Genomic DNA, 21,592 nt, shown 5'->3' on the forward strand with positions numbered 1-21,592 from the left:
ATCAAAAGACCAGAATTGTATATAAACGATTCTCTTCAGTCCTAATCAATGGACTCCGATTCTACATGATTTGTCATAGCTCTGTCAGGAAGTTACCCTTCTTGTTGTGGAAGATCTTCTCTGACTCGAGAGAATGCTCAGGTATCATCTTGTTCCCTTCCAGACTTGCTGCACTGTCCCTTTAACACAACCATCCATCAGGTTTATATTTCTCTTTGTGGGTCTCTTAACTATTGCATCTGGCAGAATAGGATGGGATGAAATTCTGTTTGGCTTCCTGGCTGGCAGCAAACCTAGCTGAGGTCCATGGAAATACCAGCAAAAGATCTGTTGCATCCTTTGGTCATTTTCATTGCCATTCCATACCTCTGTACTTCAGAAACTCTTTGTTTATTGTATGCCCTTTTAATTCTGGCACTGTCAAAGCTGGGTCCATTAACATAGCATTATTATGATTTATTAGCTGTGCATGGCAAACACAATGTTATGACAGTTGGGCTGAGATTAGTTTGCAGGTCAGCCTACTCGTTAGACTGGAACATTTTCAGGTCTGTTTAAAAGTTGGACCTGAGCTCAGGTTTTGGATTGTGGAAGCCCCAGAGGAGGAGGCAGGTCTGTGGTGCTTCTCCAATCCACCCATATGTCACCTCAGATGAATGGCAAGAAAAACCCACTTGTTAGAAAGCAGAGGTGGAAAAAAAAATGGGATTTGACGAGGTTAGAGGAACAGAGCTCCTTCTCTGGAAACCAGAAGCTCCCCAGACCGAGAGAAAACACTCTCACATTTTCCAGGCCATGCCTAATTTCAGACATAATTTACAAGATCAAAATACCTCAGTGATCAAAAGTAGGCACTTCTTGCATGTTTCTAATTTTTTCCCCCGCTCCACTGAAAACAGTCAGATCGAAATTCAACCAGACTCCTTTTACATGCAAGAAGTCCTAAGTATTCCTAACAGAGCTTTTTCTAAATTAGAACAAACATATCCAGTGGCTTGCCAGCTTTTAAGTACTTTTTCTTTTTTGTCAAGTAGTTGTCTCTTTGTTTGTCTGGGGAAGGTCTCGTTCCTCCCTTTCCACAGAGGTGTGTTGACCTCTGAACTACCCAAAAATAGCCCAACTGCAATAATTTCAACAATATGCTTAATATCTGACCTGGTGTCTGGTTTTCTTCTTAAGTTCTGATGTGTTACATCATGTCACACCAGCCAATGGGACAAAGCAGCATGTGGCAGAACTTGAAGATGCTGATGTACACAAAAGGGTTGTGATTTTTAGTGGTTTTCTTATTGGAGAGTCAAGTGTTTTCTTGGTGGGACTGGGAGCGAGGTTAGTTTTTTTCCCCAACCGTCATTCAGATCCATCATCGTTCAATGCACACATCCAGTAAATTGTTTCAATAGAGCTGTGATTAGGAGAAGTATGTGTCACATAATTCGCTGCAGCCTCCTGCCTGAGGACTGTACTGTTTATATCATGGCCTTAATTGCTTTTGGGTGTGTGTGCGCGCTTGACCAAATTCATTTAGAAACAGCATGATAAAATACCTCTCTAAACCACTGATGTACCTAGGAATTGCCATACTAGAACAGGCCAATGGTGCATCTAGTCTGGAATCTTCAGGGGCCATACAATTCCCATAATGTATCTAAACAGTGCAACTGTATAGCCTGGAGAGAAATTGTTTCATGGGTGAAGCTTATGGCCTAAATCCTTTTAGAGAATCAGCAAGATCCACCCGCTCAGGAACACAGGAGAACTAGGTTCTACTCCCAGCTTTGACACTGATCTATTATGTGACCTTGAGCAAATCATTTCACTTCTCTGTTCCCTTTCCCATCCTTTCACTGTCTTTTTCTGTTTAGACTGTATGCTCTTTGGAGCAGCAACTTTCCCTTATTGTGTGTGTGTACAACACCCAATATAACTGGGCCTTGAACTCGTTTGGGGCCTCTAGGTTTTATTCTAATACTAATAACTAGCAATAACAATTTGACTATAGCTACGGTAACTGCAGATGCTATTCTCATTCTTATAATTGTCAAATCCTTTTGTTTAATCTTTCTAATCTATTTGCCTCAATGATATCCAGTGGCAGTGAGTTCCAAAGGTTAACTATAGACTAAGTGAAAAACTTTCTCCAAGACTAATTTGTTGCCCTTAATGAATAAAAATTGGGCAGACACAGTCTCATTAGTACTAGGTGATTCATTAAAAGCACAATTACATAGAGAATTCAGCTAATTGGTTGGATAACCCAGGATACATTTGTAAAAACAAACCCCTCAAACCTGAAGTGCTCAGACTTGCTAGTCATGTACTGAGAAGTTTACTTTAAAAGCAAACGTTTAGGTTAATGGGATCCATATGATATAAATTCCTAATAATTTACCATGGGTGGGCTTATTGAACTGCTTATCATAACAGAAGTCGGGATGTTTCAAAGGATCTTTTTTTTCAGAGACTCACTGCAGACTTTTTTCACCCCAAATCTTTAGGAAATTCAGCTAACACTCCATTGAGAAGATATGTTAGCTGTCACTCATGTCACAATTTGAACGGATTCCTTTTCAAACTTCATTTCTTTTAATCCTTTGACAGCAGGACAACGCCTTTGGTAGAGAATCAGAGCCCGGATTTTAATACTCAGTCCTGGAGGAAAATGTTCTGAGAAGAATCACTGATTAAGATGTTGCTACTCAACCTTGGTGATTGTGGGCCACGGGTAAAAGTGCTGGATGGAGTGGTGGCTGGAGTTTGTCTTTAAAAATTAAAAGAAAAACTCCAGCATCCATGGAAGTTTTTCCATTGACTTTTACAAGTATCAAAACAGACCCATAAAAAGATTTTGATCACTATCTCGAAGTACAGAGAAGAGTGAATCATTACAAACAATTGTTTAAAAAGTCTTTTGAATAACTAACCATCAGATAGGTATCCTCTGGATAATCTGATGACATAATTTAAGATTTAGGAAAAGATTAACTTTTGAATGCATGAGTGCAATCACTATTAAACTAGCTAAGAAGAAATTTCTAAAAATTAATAGCATTTACTGTAAAATAGCTTTAGAAAGACAACGTGGGTGAGGTGTTATCTTTCATTGGACCGACTTCAGTGGGTGAGAGAGACAAGCTCAAAAGCTGTCTCTCTAATATCCTGGGACCAATCCGACCACAACAACTCTGCATATTACAACAGCTTTGAAGGTCTCTGGCCTTCTTCATGCATCCCAGTTAGTGCTGGTTGTAACTTTTCCCTCAGAACTTTTTTTAAATGGACAATTGAGGCTTTGATTAAATTAAAATGTAACATGAAAAGTGGCTGCTTTAAAAAAGAAAAAAGAGAGGTGTCAGAGAACTGGGTTTTTTTCAGCAGATTCTGGCCAAACTTTTTTTAGATTTTTTGCCAGCATTTGGGGCGGGGGTGATGGAAAGGAGAGAGCTTTAGATTTTTCAATAAAAAGTCAGCATCTGACAAGGGAAAAAAATTCTGACCAACTCTTATTCAAATACTGAGCTACATTTCCCATGTCTAAAATTACTTAATCAGTCTATATGTCTTGCTGGGAATTGCAACATTGCCACCTTCAGGAGTTCAAAAATCTTGAGTGCGGAACCCCCAAAATCATGAGATTTATTTAAAAATAAAGAGAGAAATGTTTTGTCTTTGTATTTGCCTTCTTCTTTTTGAGACTTCAGGGTTCACATTTTCAAGCTTTTCTCTGCAACCCTACGGGTGAGAATCTTACATTTAAAAAAATGAAAGGTGAGGGTCTCACATAATCATGTGACTCCAGGAGCTGGTGCTTTAACAAAAAAAATCAGTATCAATAAAATCACCAGAGTTGGTAGGGAAGTAAGTAAGTAAGTAAAATGATAGGTCTCAGTGAGGATCAGTCTTTGGTATGTAATAGTAATATTGCAAGCAGTGGTTAAATAAGGGGTTTACCATTCAATGTGTTTAGTTTAACTCACACAGTTCTCAGAATAACAGCCATGTTAGTCTGTATTTGCAAAAAGAAAAGGAGTACTTATGGCACCTTAGAGACTAACCAATTTATTTGAGCATAAGCTTTCGTGAGCTACAGCTCACTTCATCGGATGCATACTGTGGAAAGTACAGAAGATGTTCTTATACACACAAACCATGAAAAAATGGTTGATTATCACTACAAAAGGTTTTCTCTCCGCCCACCCCACTCTCCTGCTGGTAGGAGAGTGGGGTGGGGGGAGAGAAAACCTTTTGTAGTGATAATCACCGATTTTTTCATGGTTTGTGTGTATAAGAACGTCTTCTGTACTTTCCACAGTATGCATCCGATGAAGTGAGCTGTAGCTCACGAAAGCTTATGCTGAGATAAATTGGTTAGTCTCTAAGGTGCCACAAGTACTCCTTGTCTTCATACAGTTCTAATATTTATACAAAATAACCTAAGAAAATAAGAATTTGTGATGAATTTTTCTTCTGACATGCAATAGAATAAATGTGTGATTGCGTGGCTTTTAACATTGTCTCAGTGGAACAGAGGCTATTAGAAAGCTTTGTTTAATTACCTACCCCTTTAAATAGCAAAGTAGGCAAGTGCAGTGTTGCATGGAACAGCCTTATCGTGTGGGTATGGGGGAGGGGGAGGTGTTTTTTAAAGGACAAGTTCGTTTTCCTAGTCATCTTTGGGAAAGAAAAATTGTCAACATTATGACAGGTGTGAAAATGGTCATTTACTTTCCTGGTTTCCTGTTGAACATGTAGTTAGAACATTTAAGACACCACAAACTCTTATCATGACTGTTTCAGTATTTATACACAAAATAAACACCAACCATTTAGCATTAGCCTGGGTGTCTTAAAAAAATAATAAGTAAAAATATGGAAGAGAGCCCTCCCAGGTGTAACTCTGCTTACCGAAAGATATTGACTCAGGAGGAAAGATTACAACAGCTAAATATTTATGGTATGACTGGGCAATGACTAGTGGGGACATAATAGCAGTCTGCAAATATCTGAAGAATAATACCAGCAAAGAATTATTTAGGGGGATTAAAATGGAGAGGGATCTAACTGGGCTTGGCAGAATTCACTGTTTATTTTAAAGCTTTTTTCCTGATTTTGTATCAATTTAAATTTTCACAGTTGCAGGAAATTATGGGGTTTATGGATGGGGTGTCAGGCAATGGAGGGAGGGATACTAATGACAGTGGACACGGAGATTCGAAAAAATTAAAGCTTTATAGCCATTAAAACACAAATTGTCAAAGTCACATGTCAAAGTATATAAATTAAATAGCTTAAATCAAACTCCAATGCGTTCTCAAGCAGCATTGTTCTCACTTAGCTTATTTATACATTTTGATGATTATCGATGGAAATAGTCTCCCATCAATTTTTGTGAATCCATGTTACCAGCACTAACTGAAAAAAATCGAATCCTCCCAAGCCAAGGTATAACTAAAAGTAATATAATAAAATTAAGAAAGAGACAATGTAAGCTAATTCAGGAAGAACTTCCTCACAGAAAGGTCCAGTAGCCTGTGCAGTAGTATCCCAGGGGAAGTGCTAATAAGCTCCGTTGTTGTGAACGTTCATAAGTATACCAGACAAAACACCAGAAGGGGACAAATTCATATAGGAGTTATTTTTGTAGGTCTTTTCATCTCTAAATTGTATGATTCTGTAAAATATGAGGATACCGTTAGATATGTTGGATAGTAAAATGTGAAAGCATGGCTCTCCCCTGAGTCATTTACTGAACAACGCTGCTTGATGTTATAATTCCCCTTCTGAGATATCTAATGGTACCCCAAAGCTTTGTCATCACTAGCTGCAGTTCAGTTAAAATTCGCAAGCTTGTGTTCTACACAACTGAAGACCCAAGTTGCCAAACCTCACCATCATAAATGGTACTGGTACTCAAAATTATCTCCAAACAGTTTGTTGCAGGTGTAACAGGGATCATTGTATCCTATCTCTCACAGCATGATATATTGCAGGATATATAAAACAAGCAGCTGCGTCGAGGTAATGGAGTACGTTGGTATGCTAGCTCTCAAGCACCAACCAAAGTATAAGTGAACCTGACTTTGGAAGTCTTGTTCTTGTCCTTAGTGGCCAGCTGAACAGTTCAGAATGCCACCAGTTAATATGTTACCATTCCTCATCTCCGCACAAGAGAAGCCTGGATTAGGAATGGCGGGTAGGAGGGCATGTTACAGGAAAGGATTGAGGTACCCTGGCAGAGACATGAGGAGGACGCTAGTAGGCTACCTGTCAGCACCGTGGCTAGCTTTGACCAGGGGTATTAAATCCTCCACTTCCTGAGAAGCAAATACACACACAGTTTTAAAATAAATAGGAAAAGGGGGGCACAAAATGCCGAACACTTTACAGTAGCACCTTTCAGATCATACTAAGGCTGTCTCACTCCCAGGACTTCTCTCTGTTTCTGGTCATTTGAGGGATGAGGTTAAAACACTAAATCCAGATGCCCCAGCATCTGTTTAAAACCAGCAAACATGGATTTTACTTGTCTAGCAGCCGTAAGCACTGGCCTACAAAGCTCACCGCTAGGAGGCATCAGAAGTAACACTGAGAGAATTTGCAAACTGAGATTTCTTATTGCTACGCTGTAAGATTATTGTGTTAGTTAAAGGCTTAAAAGGCTTGAAAAAGCTGGGCTGGAGAGTTAGTGAAAGAGAGAGCAGTGTTTATTGAGCAATAAAAGAAACATTATATTTCACTGCTCAGCTAAACTGCTCTACAGAAGCAAATCCCCATGCCTTATAATACAGGGTGTAATAAATACTAATACCATAAAGGGGTCTGTTGGAAACAATCAGCAAGGCCCTATCTCAGTGTAATCAAGCCTCCCATAAAATTAAGGTCTAGCTTGTGCTCCCTGCTTTATTGTCTGACAGTACGGAAAGCCTCAAGGCTCCTTCACTCCGGACGTGTTTGAGTGTCTATTATGAAGTTCTAGTTGGGTTCACCTCTTGAACAGCTGCACTCTGGTTACCCTCTCTTAGGGACATCTTTCCAAGGCCAAGGGTTAGGTTTCCTTCTAAGGATTAAGCGTTAGGCTCATGTCAACAAGGTGGTCGTGGAGATATAGGCGAAGCAGGAAGGACTTATGAGGCTGGTGGAGAAAAACCCAATGATTTTCAGACAGTAGATTAATCCTGATAATACCTTGTTGGGTCATTTTTTCTAATGAGTCAGTTGGGTCAAGTTCCCCTGGCAACCACAAAGTCTGCCATTAATAAAATTAAAAACTCAACCATAATTTCTAACCTCCCCTTGCCCCCTTTCAGAAGCTAAAAGATAAATAGCATGTAAAAACGAAAGCCTCTTTTTTTTTGCCTTTGTAAATATATTCTTGCTTTTTCACATTCCTCCCCATAATTCTGAATTGTTCTGACCTTCTCCATGTTGCCTGGGCACAGTGATATCCAGAACATATGGACTTAATTGTCTGATAGAAGCAGGGCAGTAGTCAAGTTTTTCCACTGACCTTTCACAGTGCAGTCCTGTGTATATTACTTATCTGTGTTACTGGCTGCATCCACACATCTGTACCTGAGTTGGGCTGGTCAAAAGCCTTTTTCCTTCTGCCAAGTAAAGTAAATAGTCTCATGTTGAGACTCTATCTGACATTACAGTTGTTAGAGCTGGTTGAAATTTATTCCTTTTTTTTTTTTAAAGAGGTCTTTTTCTAACTGAGTTTTGTGTGTGTATGTGTATGTGCAAAATTTATGTTTTGTTTGAGGTTTTGGGGTTATCCAATATGAAAAAAAAAGTTTTCCAAAATTGAAATAAAACAAAGCCTGAACATTTTTAGTTTTCAAACCAAAAACAGGTTTTTAAAAACTGACAAATGCCTGGATTTTGGTTTTTCTTCAACAAGCCAAAAAAATTCTGTGAAAAAATTGTAATTGTCACTTTTTTTCATCCTTTACAATTTTGTGCATGAAAAAAATGCTATTTTCCAACCATCTTTAATCATTATTGAACTTCCAGATTATTAATTAGCTTTCTCTAATTTTCTTCTGGTCATATTACACAAGGTTTTTCATTTGATGGAAACAAATGAAGAGATTATGGGGCAAACCAAGCCTGCTCAAACTAGTAATCCCACTGAAGTAAATGAGATTCCTCACAGGAATTGGATTCCATATATATATATATATATTATTCCAGTTCTATTTATGTCAGTATTACATTCTGGCTAAAAAGGCTTTTGTAGGTTAATATGAAGCTGGAGATCATGAACCTACCAATGATGGACATCCAGAATTAATATTTTTGTGCCCAAAATATCCAGATATTTATGCCACCCACTTGATTTAGCATGGCTGTAAAGAATAGAATGATAGAAGACAGATGGTCTTGTGGATAAGGCAATACACTGAAGTTCAGGAGATCTAAGCTTTGTTCTGGATTATATCATAGGCTTCCTGTGTGATCTGGGTAAGTCACTTGATCGCTCTGTGTCTCAATTTGCCCATGTGTAAAATGGAGTTAATAATAGTCCCTGCTTCAAAGGGGTGTTGTGAGGATAAATTCATTAATGAATATGAGGTACTCAGATACTACACTGAAGAGTTATATTAAGAAAGCCTACAAATACAATGTACAATGAAACTTGATCTTTTGCACTGATCTACTGATTATCTTTCCATCTCATGTAGTGACAAGTGGCATCTTATCAATATAGCAGAATCATGTTACATCCCATCTCTAGTGCTTAAAGGAGGAAGGAGTGAGCTGAATCAGTTAAAACAGGGTCTGGTTTTTTTTTCACATTAACATAGTTTTATTTGTTTCTTTCCAGAGAACTACAGTTGATCCATGATGCAACAGCAAATTAAAGTGTTGTTCATTTTATCTTTGAACCACATTTCTTTTGGAGTTTCAATAATGTTTCATTGAGGACAAACCACAACAAGTTTGCAGGGTAAAACCTTGGTGTGTGGTAGCGGTGGGGAGGAAGGAGCTAATTATTATTAGCTCAAGAAGCATTTTTAATCTGACTCACTGGATGTGATTCTACTTTCACTTACATCAGTTTACTCTAGTCACTTCGGTGGATTCACAGCAACATCTAAGAAAGAACACACCTCATTTCCCCCGGCCTGTAACTTTAAAACAGCCAAACACAGTTTATTGGGTTTTGGTTTTTTTGGTTTTTTTTTATTAAACTCACCTTAGGATCAGACTAAATATAATCAATTTTAGCCATAAAGTAAATTTTTAGAGAAAGTTATACACAAAGATATAAAAACAGTGGGTTAAAATAGAATGACTTTTAACCTAGTTGCTTGCGGTGTTGTGGTAGCTATATTGGTCCCAGGATATGAGAGAAACAAAATGGAAGAGGATAAAACATAGGTAAAATACGACTTCACCCACCTTGTCTCACTCTACCTTGTCTTTCAACCTAGGTTTATTATGTTTATGGTGTTACCCAAGCTCTGAGGTCACTCATGATCATCACAAATGGGGTTTAAATATCAAAGGAATCTTAGCAGTTCACACTTTAGGTGACCAAGACAATCATAACATATATATTTCCTATTTCTTGTATAATTGAAGTCTCATTTTTAATGTTGCAGCAACAGTTTCTCTATGGTCCCTGAAAAGAAAATTGGTTAGTCTCTACGGTGCTACAAGTCCTCCTTTTCTTTTTGCAAATACAGACTAACACACTGCTACTCTGAAACCTGTCTATGTACCCTAATACCACCATTTCTCTAAGGTAGTGGTACACATCTGTAATATATTATGGAAGTAATTTGCACTTAATTGCAAAGTGCATTGATTAGACCATTGCATAATAATTAAACTTAATTAACTTTTTACAGTGCATTGGTATTTAAGTGACATACTTGAACTGGCTTATCAGTTCTCATTAAAATGCTTGTTTGAGGTGTTTATCTTAAAGTGCTATCATCATATCTTTCTAATTTCAGGTGAAGGCAAGGCTGGGGATTAACAAATGGGTGTCAGTCTTTGACACAGAATGAGTCACTGAGCATTCTCAATTGTTTCCATGTGTATGTCATCAAATGTTCATCTCAATTCTATAAATAGTGACCAATCTGCTTTTCTCCCCCTGCCAATTAAACAAGATGTGTAACATTAGTAGGGTAAAGCTTATGCTCAAATAAATTTGTTAGTCTCTAAGGTGCCACATGTCCTCCTTTTCTTTTTACAGATACAGACTAATACGGCTGCTACTCTGAAACCTGTCAGTTGTTAGTGAGAGTCGTTCAATGAATTCTAAGGGAATAATTGTGTTTTCTAGGATTTAGATAGTAATTTCAGGCACAATCATCAAATGACTTGGCATTTCCTGAAAAAGGGTAAAATTTGGAGGGATTACTCAGAATAGAAGTTAATCAGAGTTTTAGCTAGGTGAAAAAGCTTAAGGACTTGGAGTTTGGCTTAGCACATAATGTTTTTAAAAAAAAAAAACAGCAAAACTTATGCTGTTACATGGTCATGGTTAGAGTAGGGGTTTGAGCCTACCTCCATTAAGGTCAGTGGCAAAATGCGTGATTGGCTATGGAAAAAGAGTCCTATTTTCATACTAAATAGGAGAGCCACTTCATTATACTTTTAAGTGGTAATTTCACCTAACTCTTTCACCTAACTGTTTTAAGAATATACAATTCAAACTATTCAAACTTTGAAAACTCAAAGGATTTGAGATGGAAGATTGAAGTGAACTGACTTAAAATATAAACAGCACTTTATTTGCTATTGAATCCTAACTCAAATACAGCTCTGAAGAGAGACCAGTTAAATTATATTAATGAGGAGAAGAGGATATATTTGATCTGAAGTTGTAAGAGCAATAAAGAGACACTAGCCAAATGGAAAGAGAGTTGCAAATAAAACAATGGGTTTCAGAGTAACAGCCGTGTTAGTCTGTATTCGCAAAAAGAAAAGGAGTACTTGTGGCACCTTAGAGACTAACCAATTTAAAACAATATTATAGTCAACAATTATGAACCACTTGGACAAGGAATAAAGTATACTCTGTATATGCCATATCCATTTTTTTTAAAGTATATATGGCAATTGGTCAGAGCTTTCTGAACAAGAAAGCGATAATTAACAAAAGAACAGCTAAAGCTTTGCTGGCTGCCACCTATTTCTCACCTAAACATTTAAAAATATGGTTAGCCAGCTGTGTTCTAACCCACCTGTAATTTATCCATCTCATATTAATATTCAACATTTTTAAAAAAATAGGGGTAACTGGAAAGATGTGAGTGAGGCTGTATGATACAGTGGAAAAGATTCAAAATTAGGAATTCAGAGGACCTGGGTTATATTCCCAGCTCTGCTTCAGACCTCCTGTTGAACTTTGAGCCTCGGTTGCCCATCTGTAACAAATGGAGATAATGATGTCCATGAATGTTAAGACTAAGCTGAACTGTACCAAAATATAGAAAACTAAAAATAAATATATAAATAAAAATAAACAAAAAAAAAACCAAAAAATTCAGCTGTATCATATTAAGAGATGCGTCTCCCCTGTTCAAATACATTGAGTTTTGGATTTTCGATAGCAAGTGACTGTATATACAAAATATGTATCCGCTGCTTGCATAAACAGAGCAAAACTGATCCCTAGGCTTTACCTCATCCTGAGAGCTCCTCAGCTTCCCCGATGAACAGAGCCAGTGGAGTAATATTAATGGGATTATTTGTCTGGCAGACTTTGCCTTTTTAAAAAAAAATTTTTCACTATATTGTTTGACTAACCTTTTATTCAGCATTTCCCCAGTTTAAAGAGTTGCTCAGAGAATTTGCACGGTCACGTCACCAAATTCATTCTTTGATGAATCTTTCAGATAAAATATTTTTGCAGAAATAATGGTTTCCTTTTATTTACCCAGTTTGGTGACCACAGAAAATACAAGGAAAGGCCCATTGCAAAGCTCAGGAACGATACTCAAATTGATAGGGCTCCTTTTTTTGCCTCTCTAGATTATTTTCTAGCAGGCTGAAAATAAAATGCTAGTAAGATGTTAATCAAAGTATCCAAACATGTCCTGATTACTGCAGTGAAGGGCAAACAGAGAAGTGCCCTTATTTCACTACTGAGTTTTTAAATATCCTTACCCTTTATATCAGTCTGACTCCACTTTAAAGTTTGATAGAGGGGGAGAAGGGGGAAAGAGAACATCTATTTTTAAGCAGTAGGAGAGTTCAAGACCTGTTTGGTGGTTAGCTTAGAGCTTGATTCCCAATGTTCTTAGTGATTTCTTTCTGGAAGCGTGAAATGTCATAAAGCACCACAGTGATGCATTTATGAATGGCCCATTTGTCTCCTTCTCCTCTGGCAGTCCTTTTTCACCCCAGACTTGTCCAGAAGCCCAGAGCAGTTTAGCAGATCTAGCAGCTAGCAACTCCTGCTCACATGAATTATGAAAACAGTAATAGAGCTCAGCTGACTTTTATTTTATAAGCTGATGCTCTTTCTTCTGCTAACTAATTTTCTTTTTTACGAGAAGGGAGAGCATGAGGTGCGATGGTGCAATATTCCAAGGCACACAAGACAGTGCATTGATCAACCATTAACAAGAAAAATTATGGTCCTAAATCAAACTCCAGGTGTAAACATCCCTGAATTATATGGGTAGTTGAAATTCAATTCTGAATTTTGCAAATGGCCTCTGTCTTTATAATGAGCAGAGCAAACGCCAGATGTGGACACTCTTGAGCTTCAAAAAAAGAAAAGGAGGACTTGTGGCACCTTAGAGACTAACAAATTTATTTGAGCATAAGCTTTCGTGAGCTACAGCTCACTTCATCAGATGCATTCAGTGGAAAATACAGTGGGGAGATTTATATACCTAGAGAACATGAAACAATGGGTGTTACCATACACGCTGTAATGAGAGTGATCACTTAAGGTGAGCTATTACCAGCAGGAGAGCGGGGCGGTGGGGGGCCTTTTGTAGTGATAATCAAGGTGGGCCATTTCCAGCAGTTGACAAGAACATCTGAGGAACAGTGGGGAGGGGGGAATAAACTTGGGGAAATAGTTTTACTTTGTGTAATGACCCATCCACTACCAGTCTTTATTCAAGCCTAAGTTAATTGTATCCAGTTGGCAAATTAATTCCAATTCAGCAGTCTCTCGTTGGGGTCTGGTTTTTTTGTTGAAGAATTGCAACTTTTAGGTCTGTAATCGAGTGACCAAAGAGATTGAAGTGTTCTCCGACTGGTTTTTGAATGTTCTAATTCTTGACATCTGATTTGTGTCCATTTATCCTTTTACGTAGAGACTGTCCAGTTTGACCAATGTACATGGCAGAGGGGCATTGCTGGCACATGATGCCATATATCACAGTGGTAGATGTCCAGGTGAACGAGCCTCTGATAGTGTGGCTGATGTGATTAGGCCCTGTGATGGTGTCCCCTGAATAGATATATGGACACAGTTGGCAACGGGCTTTGTTGCAAGGATAGGTTCCTAGGTTAGTGGTTCTGTTGTGTGGTGTGTGGTTGCTGGTCAGTATTTGCTTCAGGTTGGGGGGCCATCTGTAAGCAAGGACTGGCCTGTCTCCCAAGATCTGTGAGAGTGATGGTTCGTCCTTCAGGATAGGTTGTAGATCCTTGATAACGCGTTGGAGAGGTTTTAGTTGGGGCTGAAGGTGACGGCTAGTGGCGTTCTGTTATTTTCTTAGTTGGGCCTGTCCTGTCGTAGGTGACTTCTGGGTACCCTTCTGGCTCTGTCAGTCTGTTTCTTCGCTTCAGCAGGTGGGTGTTGTAGTTGTAAGAATGCTTGATAGAGATCTTGTAGGTGTTTGTCTCTGTCTGAGGGGTTAGAGGAAATGTGGTTGTATCATAGAGCTTGGCTGTAGACAATGGATCGTGTGGTGTGGTCTGGATGAAAGCTGGAGGCATGTAGGTAGGAACAGAGGTCAGTAGGTTTCCAGTATAGGGTGGTGTTTATGTGACCATTGCTTATTAGCACTGTGGTGTCCAGGAAGTGGATCTCTTGTGTGGACTGGTCCAGGCTGAGGTTGATGGTGAGCTTCAGGGGTTCCTGATCTATTTGTAGTTTCTGGTGTAAATTTTGCAGCGTGGGCTTATCTCTTCTTAAGAAAACAAAACACTATTTAAAATATTCCACACCTGGGCCACAAAAATTGTAACACTGTTGTTGAGAGTGCCTCTTAACCCCCTTCTTCAAAGAGGCCAAAAATAGTCTTTCCCATACTGTAGGAGGCATAGGTTTAAGATTTCAGTAAAGTTTGTTTAATTAGAAGGGTTAGGAAATCATTTCAGAAGCCTTACTAGCAAATCACCTAAGAACTTCTCCTGGATCTGATTGTTAAAATCTGTTTCCACAAAAAGATTGCCCTTTACACTTTCCAGCAAGCCAGGGAAGCTTGAAACTGAAGGGATGGCTTTTTGCCCAGACAGAGAGGAACTGAAATAAATATGAACAAGGTTAAGAATTTTCTTTATTGAGAGCACCTGCTCCTATTTTATATGTAGCTGTAGTTAAAAATTCCTTCATTACATTAGCATGCTCTGTTCCAAAGGAGTGCAATGCAAGCCTTTTGGTACTGAGAAAGCTACTTTGTGACCTCTGATGGGAAGTACTTTCCTTGCTCCCTCCAAAGGATTTAATTCATTTCCAAACCAACGTAACGAAAAGGCCTCTTGCGGATACATACACATTGATTCTTTTATACTCAGTTCATTTGTGGCATGCGCTGGCAAACTGAAGAGATGCATTTATGACATTTTGGAGGAAGAAATACAGAGCAAAAGGGTGAAGGATTAATAGGCATAGGCCAGCTTTGCTCACACAACTCTGCCAATAAAATTAAGTCCTAACCTGCAGTCCTTAGTCCTATTCTTGTGTTGGCCACGTGCCTCTGAGATTGCTCCTCCATCCTGACCAGCAGTAACGTTTGCTATGGCAGTCATACGCCTCTCTTGTTCAGAGACTGATACATGGGCTAGCTGATGCCAAAACTGGCCTTTTGGTTAGTCAAGTTGGTAGTTCCCTTAACTCCAGTCAGACTACTTGCAAATCACAATGTAAAAAATAAGTCTATTTCCACATTTGTATATGAAGATTAGTCTGAACCTTTTCCATCAGGCTGGGAATGCTTCAGACTGAAGGGATGGCTTTTTGCCCAGACAGAGGAACTGAAATAAATATGAACAGACTTAATAACTCCTCACATGAATATGCGCTGTAGAATCAGGTCCCTAGCCTGTAATGTCCTTTGGGACAAAAAGTGCCAGATAAATGTATGAGAGAGAGAGAAAGAAGGTAAGTGAGGTAATATATTTTATTGGACAAACTTCTGATAAAGTAAAATTCCAATAAGACATTCTTTTCTCTTTCTCTTTTTTTCATATCCTGGGACCAACTTGGCTACAACACTGGAAACAAACATATGATTGACTCAGTAATGATGTTATGCACAAGCACTTGGACACAGGAATTGTCAGAGTGGTTCAGATCAGTGTCTTGTCACCAACATGAGTCAGTACCAGATGTACCAGTGGAAGGTGCAAGAAATCCTGCAAGTTCCCTGCTCCCAGGGAAAGTTTCCACCTAATGCCCAGTACTTAAAGTTTGGCTTTATATCCCTCCCAAACTTGTTTGTGTTTAAATATTTATTACCGTCTTTGAATCTTGCTTAGCTCTTGGCCTTAGTGATATCTTGTGGCAGGAAGTTCCACGGGGTAATTTTGCCTTGTGTGAAAAAGCATTTCCCTTTGATCAGTTTTGAATGTACTAAGCTTCCAAATTTGTTTTTAAAATACAAGATTTTATCAATATTTATGTGAGGTGAATGCTTCTACCTATTAGGTAGACAATAACATTTTAAAATTGCTCTGTTTATTAGGAATGGCTGTTCAGTGCCCTGCATGACAGAGTTCATGGGTCTGAGTGGATCCCTTCACGCTCCAGTCTCAAGCCAAGTGAACAGGATGTTGATTGCAGGGAGGAGTGGAGGCTAGTTGCTAGGATGCCTACAGGTTAATATTCTGGAACTGTGCTTTGTTTCAAACGCACAGATTACCTGTTACCCACTGTACTGTGTAACATACACCTATAGCATTATACAAATAATCACAGTTTATTTGAACTGGTAGAAAATTCTGACATGGCACATTCAGGGCAGTAGGCTCTGTCAGGTAAGATATTTGCTCCGAAGTAAGAGAGACCAACCAGTTGGTGTGTGACTAAATTGTGGCTTTAGTTTTATTTTGACCAGTGTGGTCAGTTGTTCCATATACAGTCACTGGGGACTACTTGAATGGGATAACATCAAACAATGCTCCTCAGATATGATGAAGTGTAATTGAATCTGAGTTTCTTGCCCTATAAATGTGTTTTCTGGGATTCCTTCCCTCTTCCTTTTTAGTTTTATAGGAAACAATTATTGTAAATGCCCTGTTGTGCCCAATAGCCCAAAGTGTTTTATTCCTCTCTGTCCTGCACACATTGTACCTCCGAGAGCTGCTGTATACTCAGTCAAGACCCAATCTTCAGACCCGGATAAATAAATAAAATTCTACGAAGTCCATTGATTTCCTGGGTCTTTTGAATGGGATATTTCTGAGGGATGGAGAGAGACATTACAAACAATATCTAAATCTGACAACTTAAGGAAGGACACAGCAATCCCTGATCCATAATTAATTCCTTGAAGGATATAAGCATGGCAGCAAATCCAGAATCTCTTTGCAATCTGCTAAATATTACAGGAATGAATGGCTGGCATAAGGAAAGGAATGCTGACTTAATACAACAATATAGACTTTCTGTTTTAGCTTTTCCTGGGTTGTGTTTAGTTTATTTAGTGTATAGCTCATGGGTACTTGCTGTTTCATATTTAGGAATAGAAGCAACACAGATAGGGTTACACTGAAAAATATGCAAGTTGCTATTAAACTTTTGTTACCTGTAGGTAAATTCTGCACCTGCACAGGACCTTAGACTGTAGAGGACTATGTTGGACTAGCTCCATATTGTGTATATATATCCCCGAATTCTAGTTTGGCAGTAGGACTCTAACATTATTGACCACACTCCCTTCTAACCTTCACCCCAACAATACACCCATCTCTGGACCTAAAAACTACTTAGTTAGAAGGCTACACTCAGAAAGGAGTGTAAAAGAGTAAGCCTAAATTGGTTGAATTTACATTCTTTTTCCCCCTAGTTCCCTTCTTCTGATAACGGAATTCTCCATTGGTCTCTTAGCGATACAACAACTTTGTGAAATGATATACCCTTCCACATTACCTCTGAATTTAACCCAGAATACTTAGGATAGTGGCCTGTAAAATCAGACCTTTTGCACAAGTGTGATTGTATAAAAAATAAACCCACTGTGTCTAACCTGAGCATCCCATCAACCTTTGTAGTTAAATCTGCAGCCAGCTAAGTTAGTAAAGTCCCAGGGCCTGATGCTTCACTGACTGGCACTCTCAGCAGTCATTTGCCCCAGGGAAAATTCCACCAAATCAGAATGATGGTGTTTTACACTGCATTCGTGTAAATAACTATATGAGGTATAAGGCAATGGTGAATCAGGCTCCCAGAGCACAAAGTATTATTTTAGGCCCTATCCTTAGCTTCCCCCGCCCCCCGCCAAAAAAAAACAAACCAAAAAAAAACCCACACCAGCCCTACCAAAATAGAACACTCCATTTCAAACACAATTCTCCCCTGGGAAGATGAGAAAAAGAACAAACCACATGTGACAGATGTGAATCATATCATTTAGTGCATTACTAGAAGATGCTCAGATGCTAGTGACGATGATATAAGACCCTATGTAGAGTGGAATGGACTAGCTGGTGTATATTGACATAGTCCATTGATGTAGCTTTAATGGAACCAGCTGAGGATCTGCCCCAGTGACAATAACTTTTCCAAGCTGCAGACTCCTAAAGTTCTTTTTTTTTTTTACAGTGAATAAATTAGCTTTGTCCTCTGGGTGGCACTTTCCTCTCCTCCCTCATTGTGAGCTGTTAGCAATTTGTGTCTTTTATTTCTCATGTTGCTCTCTTTATGGCTTCTAATACTCAAACGGGTTGTTTCTACTGATCCAGAGCAAGCTCTAGCTAGACATGGCAAGCCAAACGATGTGGTGTTTCTAATGGACTATCAATGTTCTGTCCCAAAGAAACAGAACTGAAGCAGAAAAGAGCCTTATGTTACCAGACATTACCGAGCTCTTGGTGTTGAAATGCAGGTGATCAGTTTCCAATCAGATAAGATGATGGCAGTTCCAGATGACCCTGACATGAGTTTAAGGAATCTCCATGCATGGAATGTTGGGATTAGGTTTCACTTGGAGCCTGGACACATTTATAATGTTTCAGTAAATGAATAGGGAGTACTGTGACCCAGCAGGGAAATTTATGGTCCTGGTTGTGGCTCTGACAGGACGTTGGAGTGAGATATCATGGGCTTGGGAGTGGAGGCTCATCTTAAACTCAAATTGGGGTGGGGGTGAGAAGCAGAGATAAAGCAGCTGTTGAAAAGCTTGAGCCGATTGTCTCTGGCTCAAAGCGGCTAAACAGAATTTTCTCCCTGAAGTGTCAGACATCCACCAATTATCTATTAATTGAAAAATATTCAAGCCGTATTTTCAAGGATGGATCAAGTCCCATGTTGGGAGGTCCCAGCACTTGCCAATGGAATCTTTGGAGATTTAGTCCAATTACATGGAGGAGAAGGAGTATTTTTCACAGGGCAAGGAATTGTTCCTAACACTGCACATTAATACTTGAGCCAGACCAGGGAGCTTTGCGACAGAGTGACCTTTCACTCTATAGTTTGCAGTCACATAACTCATCTTCCACCACACCAGCCAGCCCCAGCAATTTATTGCACCTTTTTGTTTTTTAACGTCTCAATAGCTGATTCAGATGGGTCTCTTACAAGAAGTGGAAGCTAATCTTTGTCTAACTTAGTGTAACTATGCATTGTAACTCCTCCTCTGCTGCTCTTTGTGTGCTTGCTTGAGCTTTGGGAAACTTTGGTTACAAATAATGGTAGATGGAAAATGGGCTGAAAGATTCTCTGGACATTTTAGCAAAATTTGGGAGCATTTTTCATCCTGATTTTGTTTTATAACAGTCCCGTTTATGGTTGCCAAATTTTCTGCAGAAATATTTTTTGAAAATATAATTTTTTGGCTTTGAAATGGGAAAATCAAGCCCAAAATGTTTAGACTGTGAAGTAATACAGTTTGTAAAACACAACAATTCACTTTCAAAAAAATTCACCCAGATGACACAGCCAACCAATCAGAAGTTACACAGTGGCAATACAAGAAATAAAAATCAAAGACGACATAAGCAAAAAAGCATTTTGCAGAGCAACCAATAGGGTCTCCATTATTTTTTGTTTTAATCTGAAAGAGAAAACGTTTGAAACTTTTCCAAAAATGAATACCAAAACCAACCAAACAAAAAACTTCTACCACCTCTATCTGTGAAACTGGAGAAAATGTAGAATTTGTCCTCATTTGAATTTTTCTGGAAACTCAAAAGTCAACTAAGGTTCATCAAAAGTTTGCAGAGGTTCCCAATTTTTTTCAATCAATTCTGGCCTAAGTTTGTTTAAAATTGGACCCACATATCAAAACCACACGAAAATATGAAACTCTGTGGACTCAACTGAGTTTGGTTTTGGACTGAACTCAAACCAAAGTTCAAGGGGTTTGAACCCCAGGCAAACTGAAACTCAAACAAAAGGCATTCACAACTAGTTGAAACCAAAAAGTAACTGGATACCAAGGATGAAATCCTGGCTTCATTGAAGCCAATGGGAATTTTACCATTGATTTTAATGGGACCAGTATTTCATCTTGAATGTTTGCAGTTCACCAGAAGCTCAATCTGAATTCTATCACCCTGATATGACACTGGTAAATGTGCATGTACTAATTTCTAAAGGAACTATCCCATTATCATTAACTCTAAAATTTCAAGTCCTCAGTCAGCCACTTTGGATTAACACTTAACTTAAAACGAAACAAATATGAACCTCTGATTTACTTCTTACTTTTCTTGGGGTTAAGAACAACATCACATGTCAGCATACCTTCGATCTTTGCTCCAGGCCAACAGAGCTCAAACCTCTCCAGTTAAGAAAGAAAGGACTAAAAGTACTTTTTGGCTACATCTCTGTGCCTTCGCTTCCTACTTTTAGTCCATATTTTTATCCTTAGATAGTTTTGATTTAGCAGTTTTCAGCCTCCTATCAGTCATATTTAAGTGTTTATAGTAACTTTAATTTGAAAGGGCAGAAGTTGCCTGTTCCGAACTCCTTTCTGGACAGTTCACATGTTATGTGGTGAGAGAGAGCAGCTGATATTGCAGTGGCATTGCAAGCTGATAACAGAGGTTCGTTGGCTGGTTTTTCAGAGAAATCCACACTCAGGCAGCAGGTTTCCTGGAATCTAAACCATCTCACGTGGGCAAAGAACTCTGAATTCTTGCCAGCAATGATAAACATCATCACATTTTTCTTCCCTTATCTGTTTGAATTTTGCTAATATCGCCTCTCGTTCCCTTGCCTTCATTTCCAGTGGCTATTATCAGTGGACAGGAATGACATCCGCCCCACGCAACAAATCTACAACATCAGCGAGGCTTTTCTCACACAACTGTTCTATTTTCACGTAAGACATGGTTTACAACAGACTAAATCTGGGAAGCAGGGCTTCGATTCAGAGAGAGCCTTGTTTATAGGAATGAAGGTCCACCATATAGCAGGTGAATATTGGAACTAAGATGATACTGCTCTTAAGGGATTTTAACACTTTAACATAGACTCTGATTCCAACAGATCCACCAATAGACTCGCATTAATGACAAAACTCCCTTTGACTTCAACTAGTTTGGGACTTAATGAGTGGAACCATGCTAGCATTTGCTCTAACAAGTAAGTACATTTAGCAGTAGACAACCAAGATGCTAAAAATTTGCTTGACTGTCTTCACTGGCCTGAAAAAACTTTATGAAATAAAAACCCAATGAGAAAATTCTAGCCTACAGTTAATTATTTTGAATTCCAAATTCTATGTGTTTTGTTTTTTCTGACAGTATGATGTGTATCTCGGAAAGCACACTGCTTGCATGCGTTGCTGGATTGCAATCTCTAAACAAGATGGTGAAGGTGCAATTACAGTCTCTGAGACAAATTTACCCCAGGAATTCTATTTGAATTTATCACCTGTATTCTTTCTTTGTGCATTTGGAGGGGGAGTTTTCCTTTGATGATTCCCTTATTCAGTGTGGTACAATAGTTTTATAAATGCACTATGTTTGTTTTTTCAAGTTGCAGCTTGGAAAAGAGAACATTTTTGAGCACGTTAAGGTTCCATGTAATAACTTAGGGCAAGCTCTCAAATGTACATAGCATTGATAGTAAATGATTTTATGTGGCACTAAATGCTGTGCACTGGAGGTGGGAAATGAACATTTGGAATAGTAAAAATCTAGGTAAAAACCCAGCACAATAATGTTTGCTACAAATGTGGGAGTAGCTGAGCAAGAAGCCAATATCACATTCTTTAAGTCT

At 38.7% G+C, this 21,592-nt stretch overlaps 1 long non-coding RNA gene across 1 annotated transcript in view; it reads left to right on the forward strand.

The window, feature by feature from the left end:
• The window catches only part of LOC140896384 (uncharacterized), a 104,164-nt gene that overhangs the window by 53,608 nt on the left and 28,964 nt on the right, over positions 1–21,592 (forward strand). The window lies entirely within an intron of this gene.

Source organism: Lepidochelys kempii, chromosome 12 (assembly GCF_965140285.1).
Source record: "Lepidochelys kempii isolate rLepKem1 chromosome 12, rLepKem1.hap1, whole genome shotgun sequence".
In the NCBI taxonomy this organism is placed as follows: Eukaryota; Metazoa; Chordata; order Testudines; family Cheloniidae; genus Lepidochelys; species Lepidochelys kempii.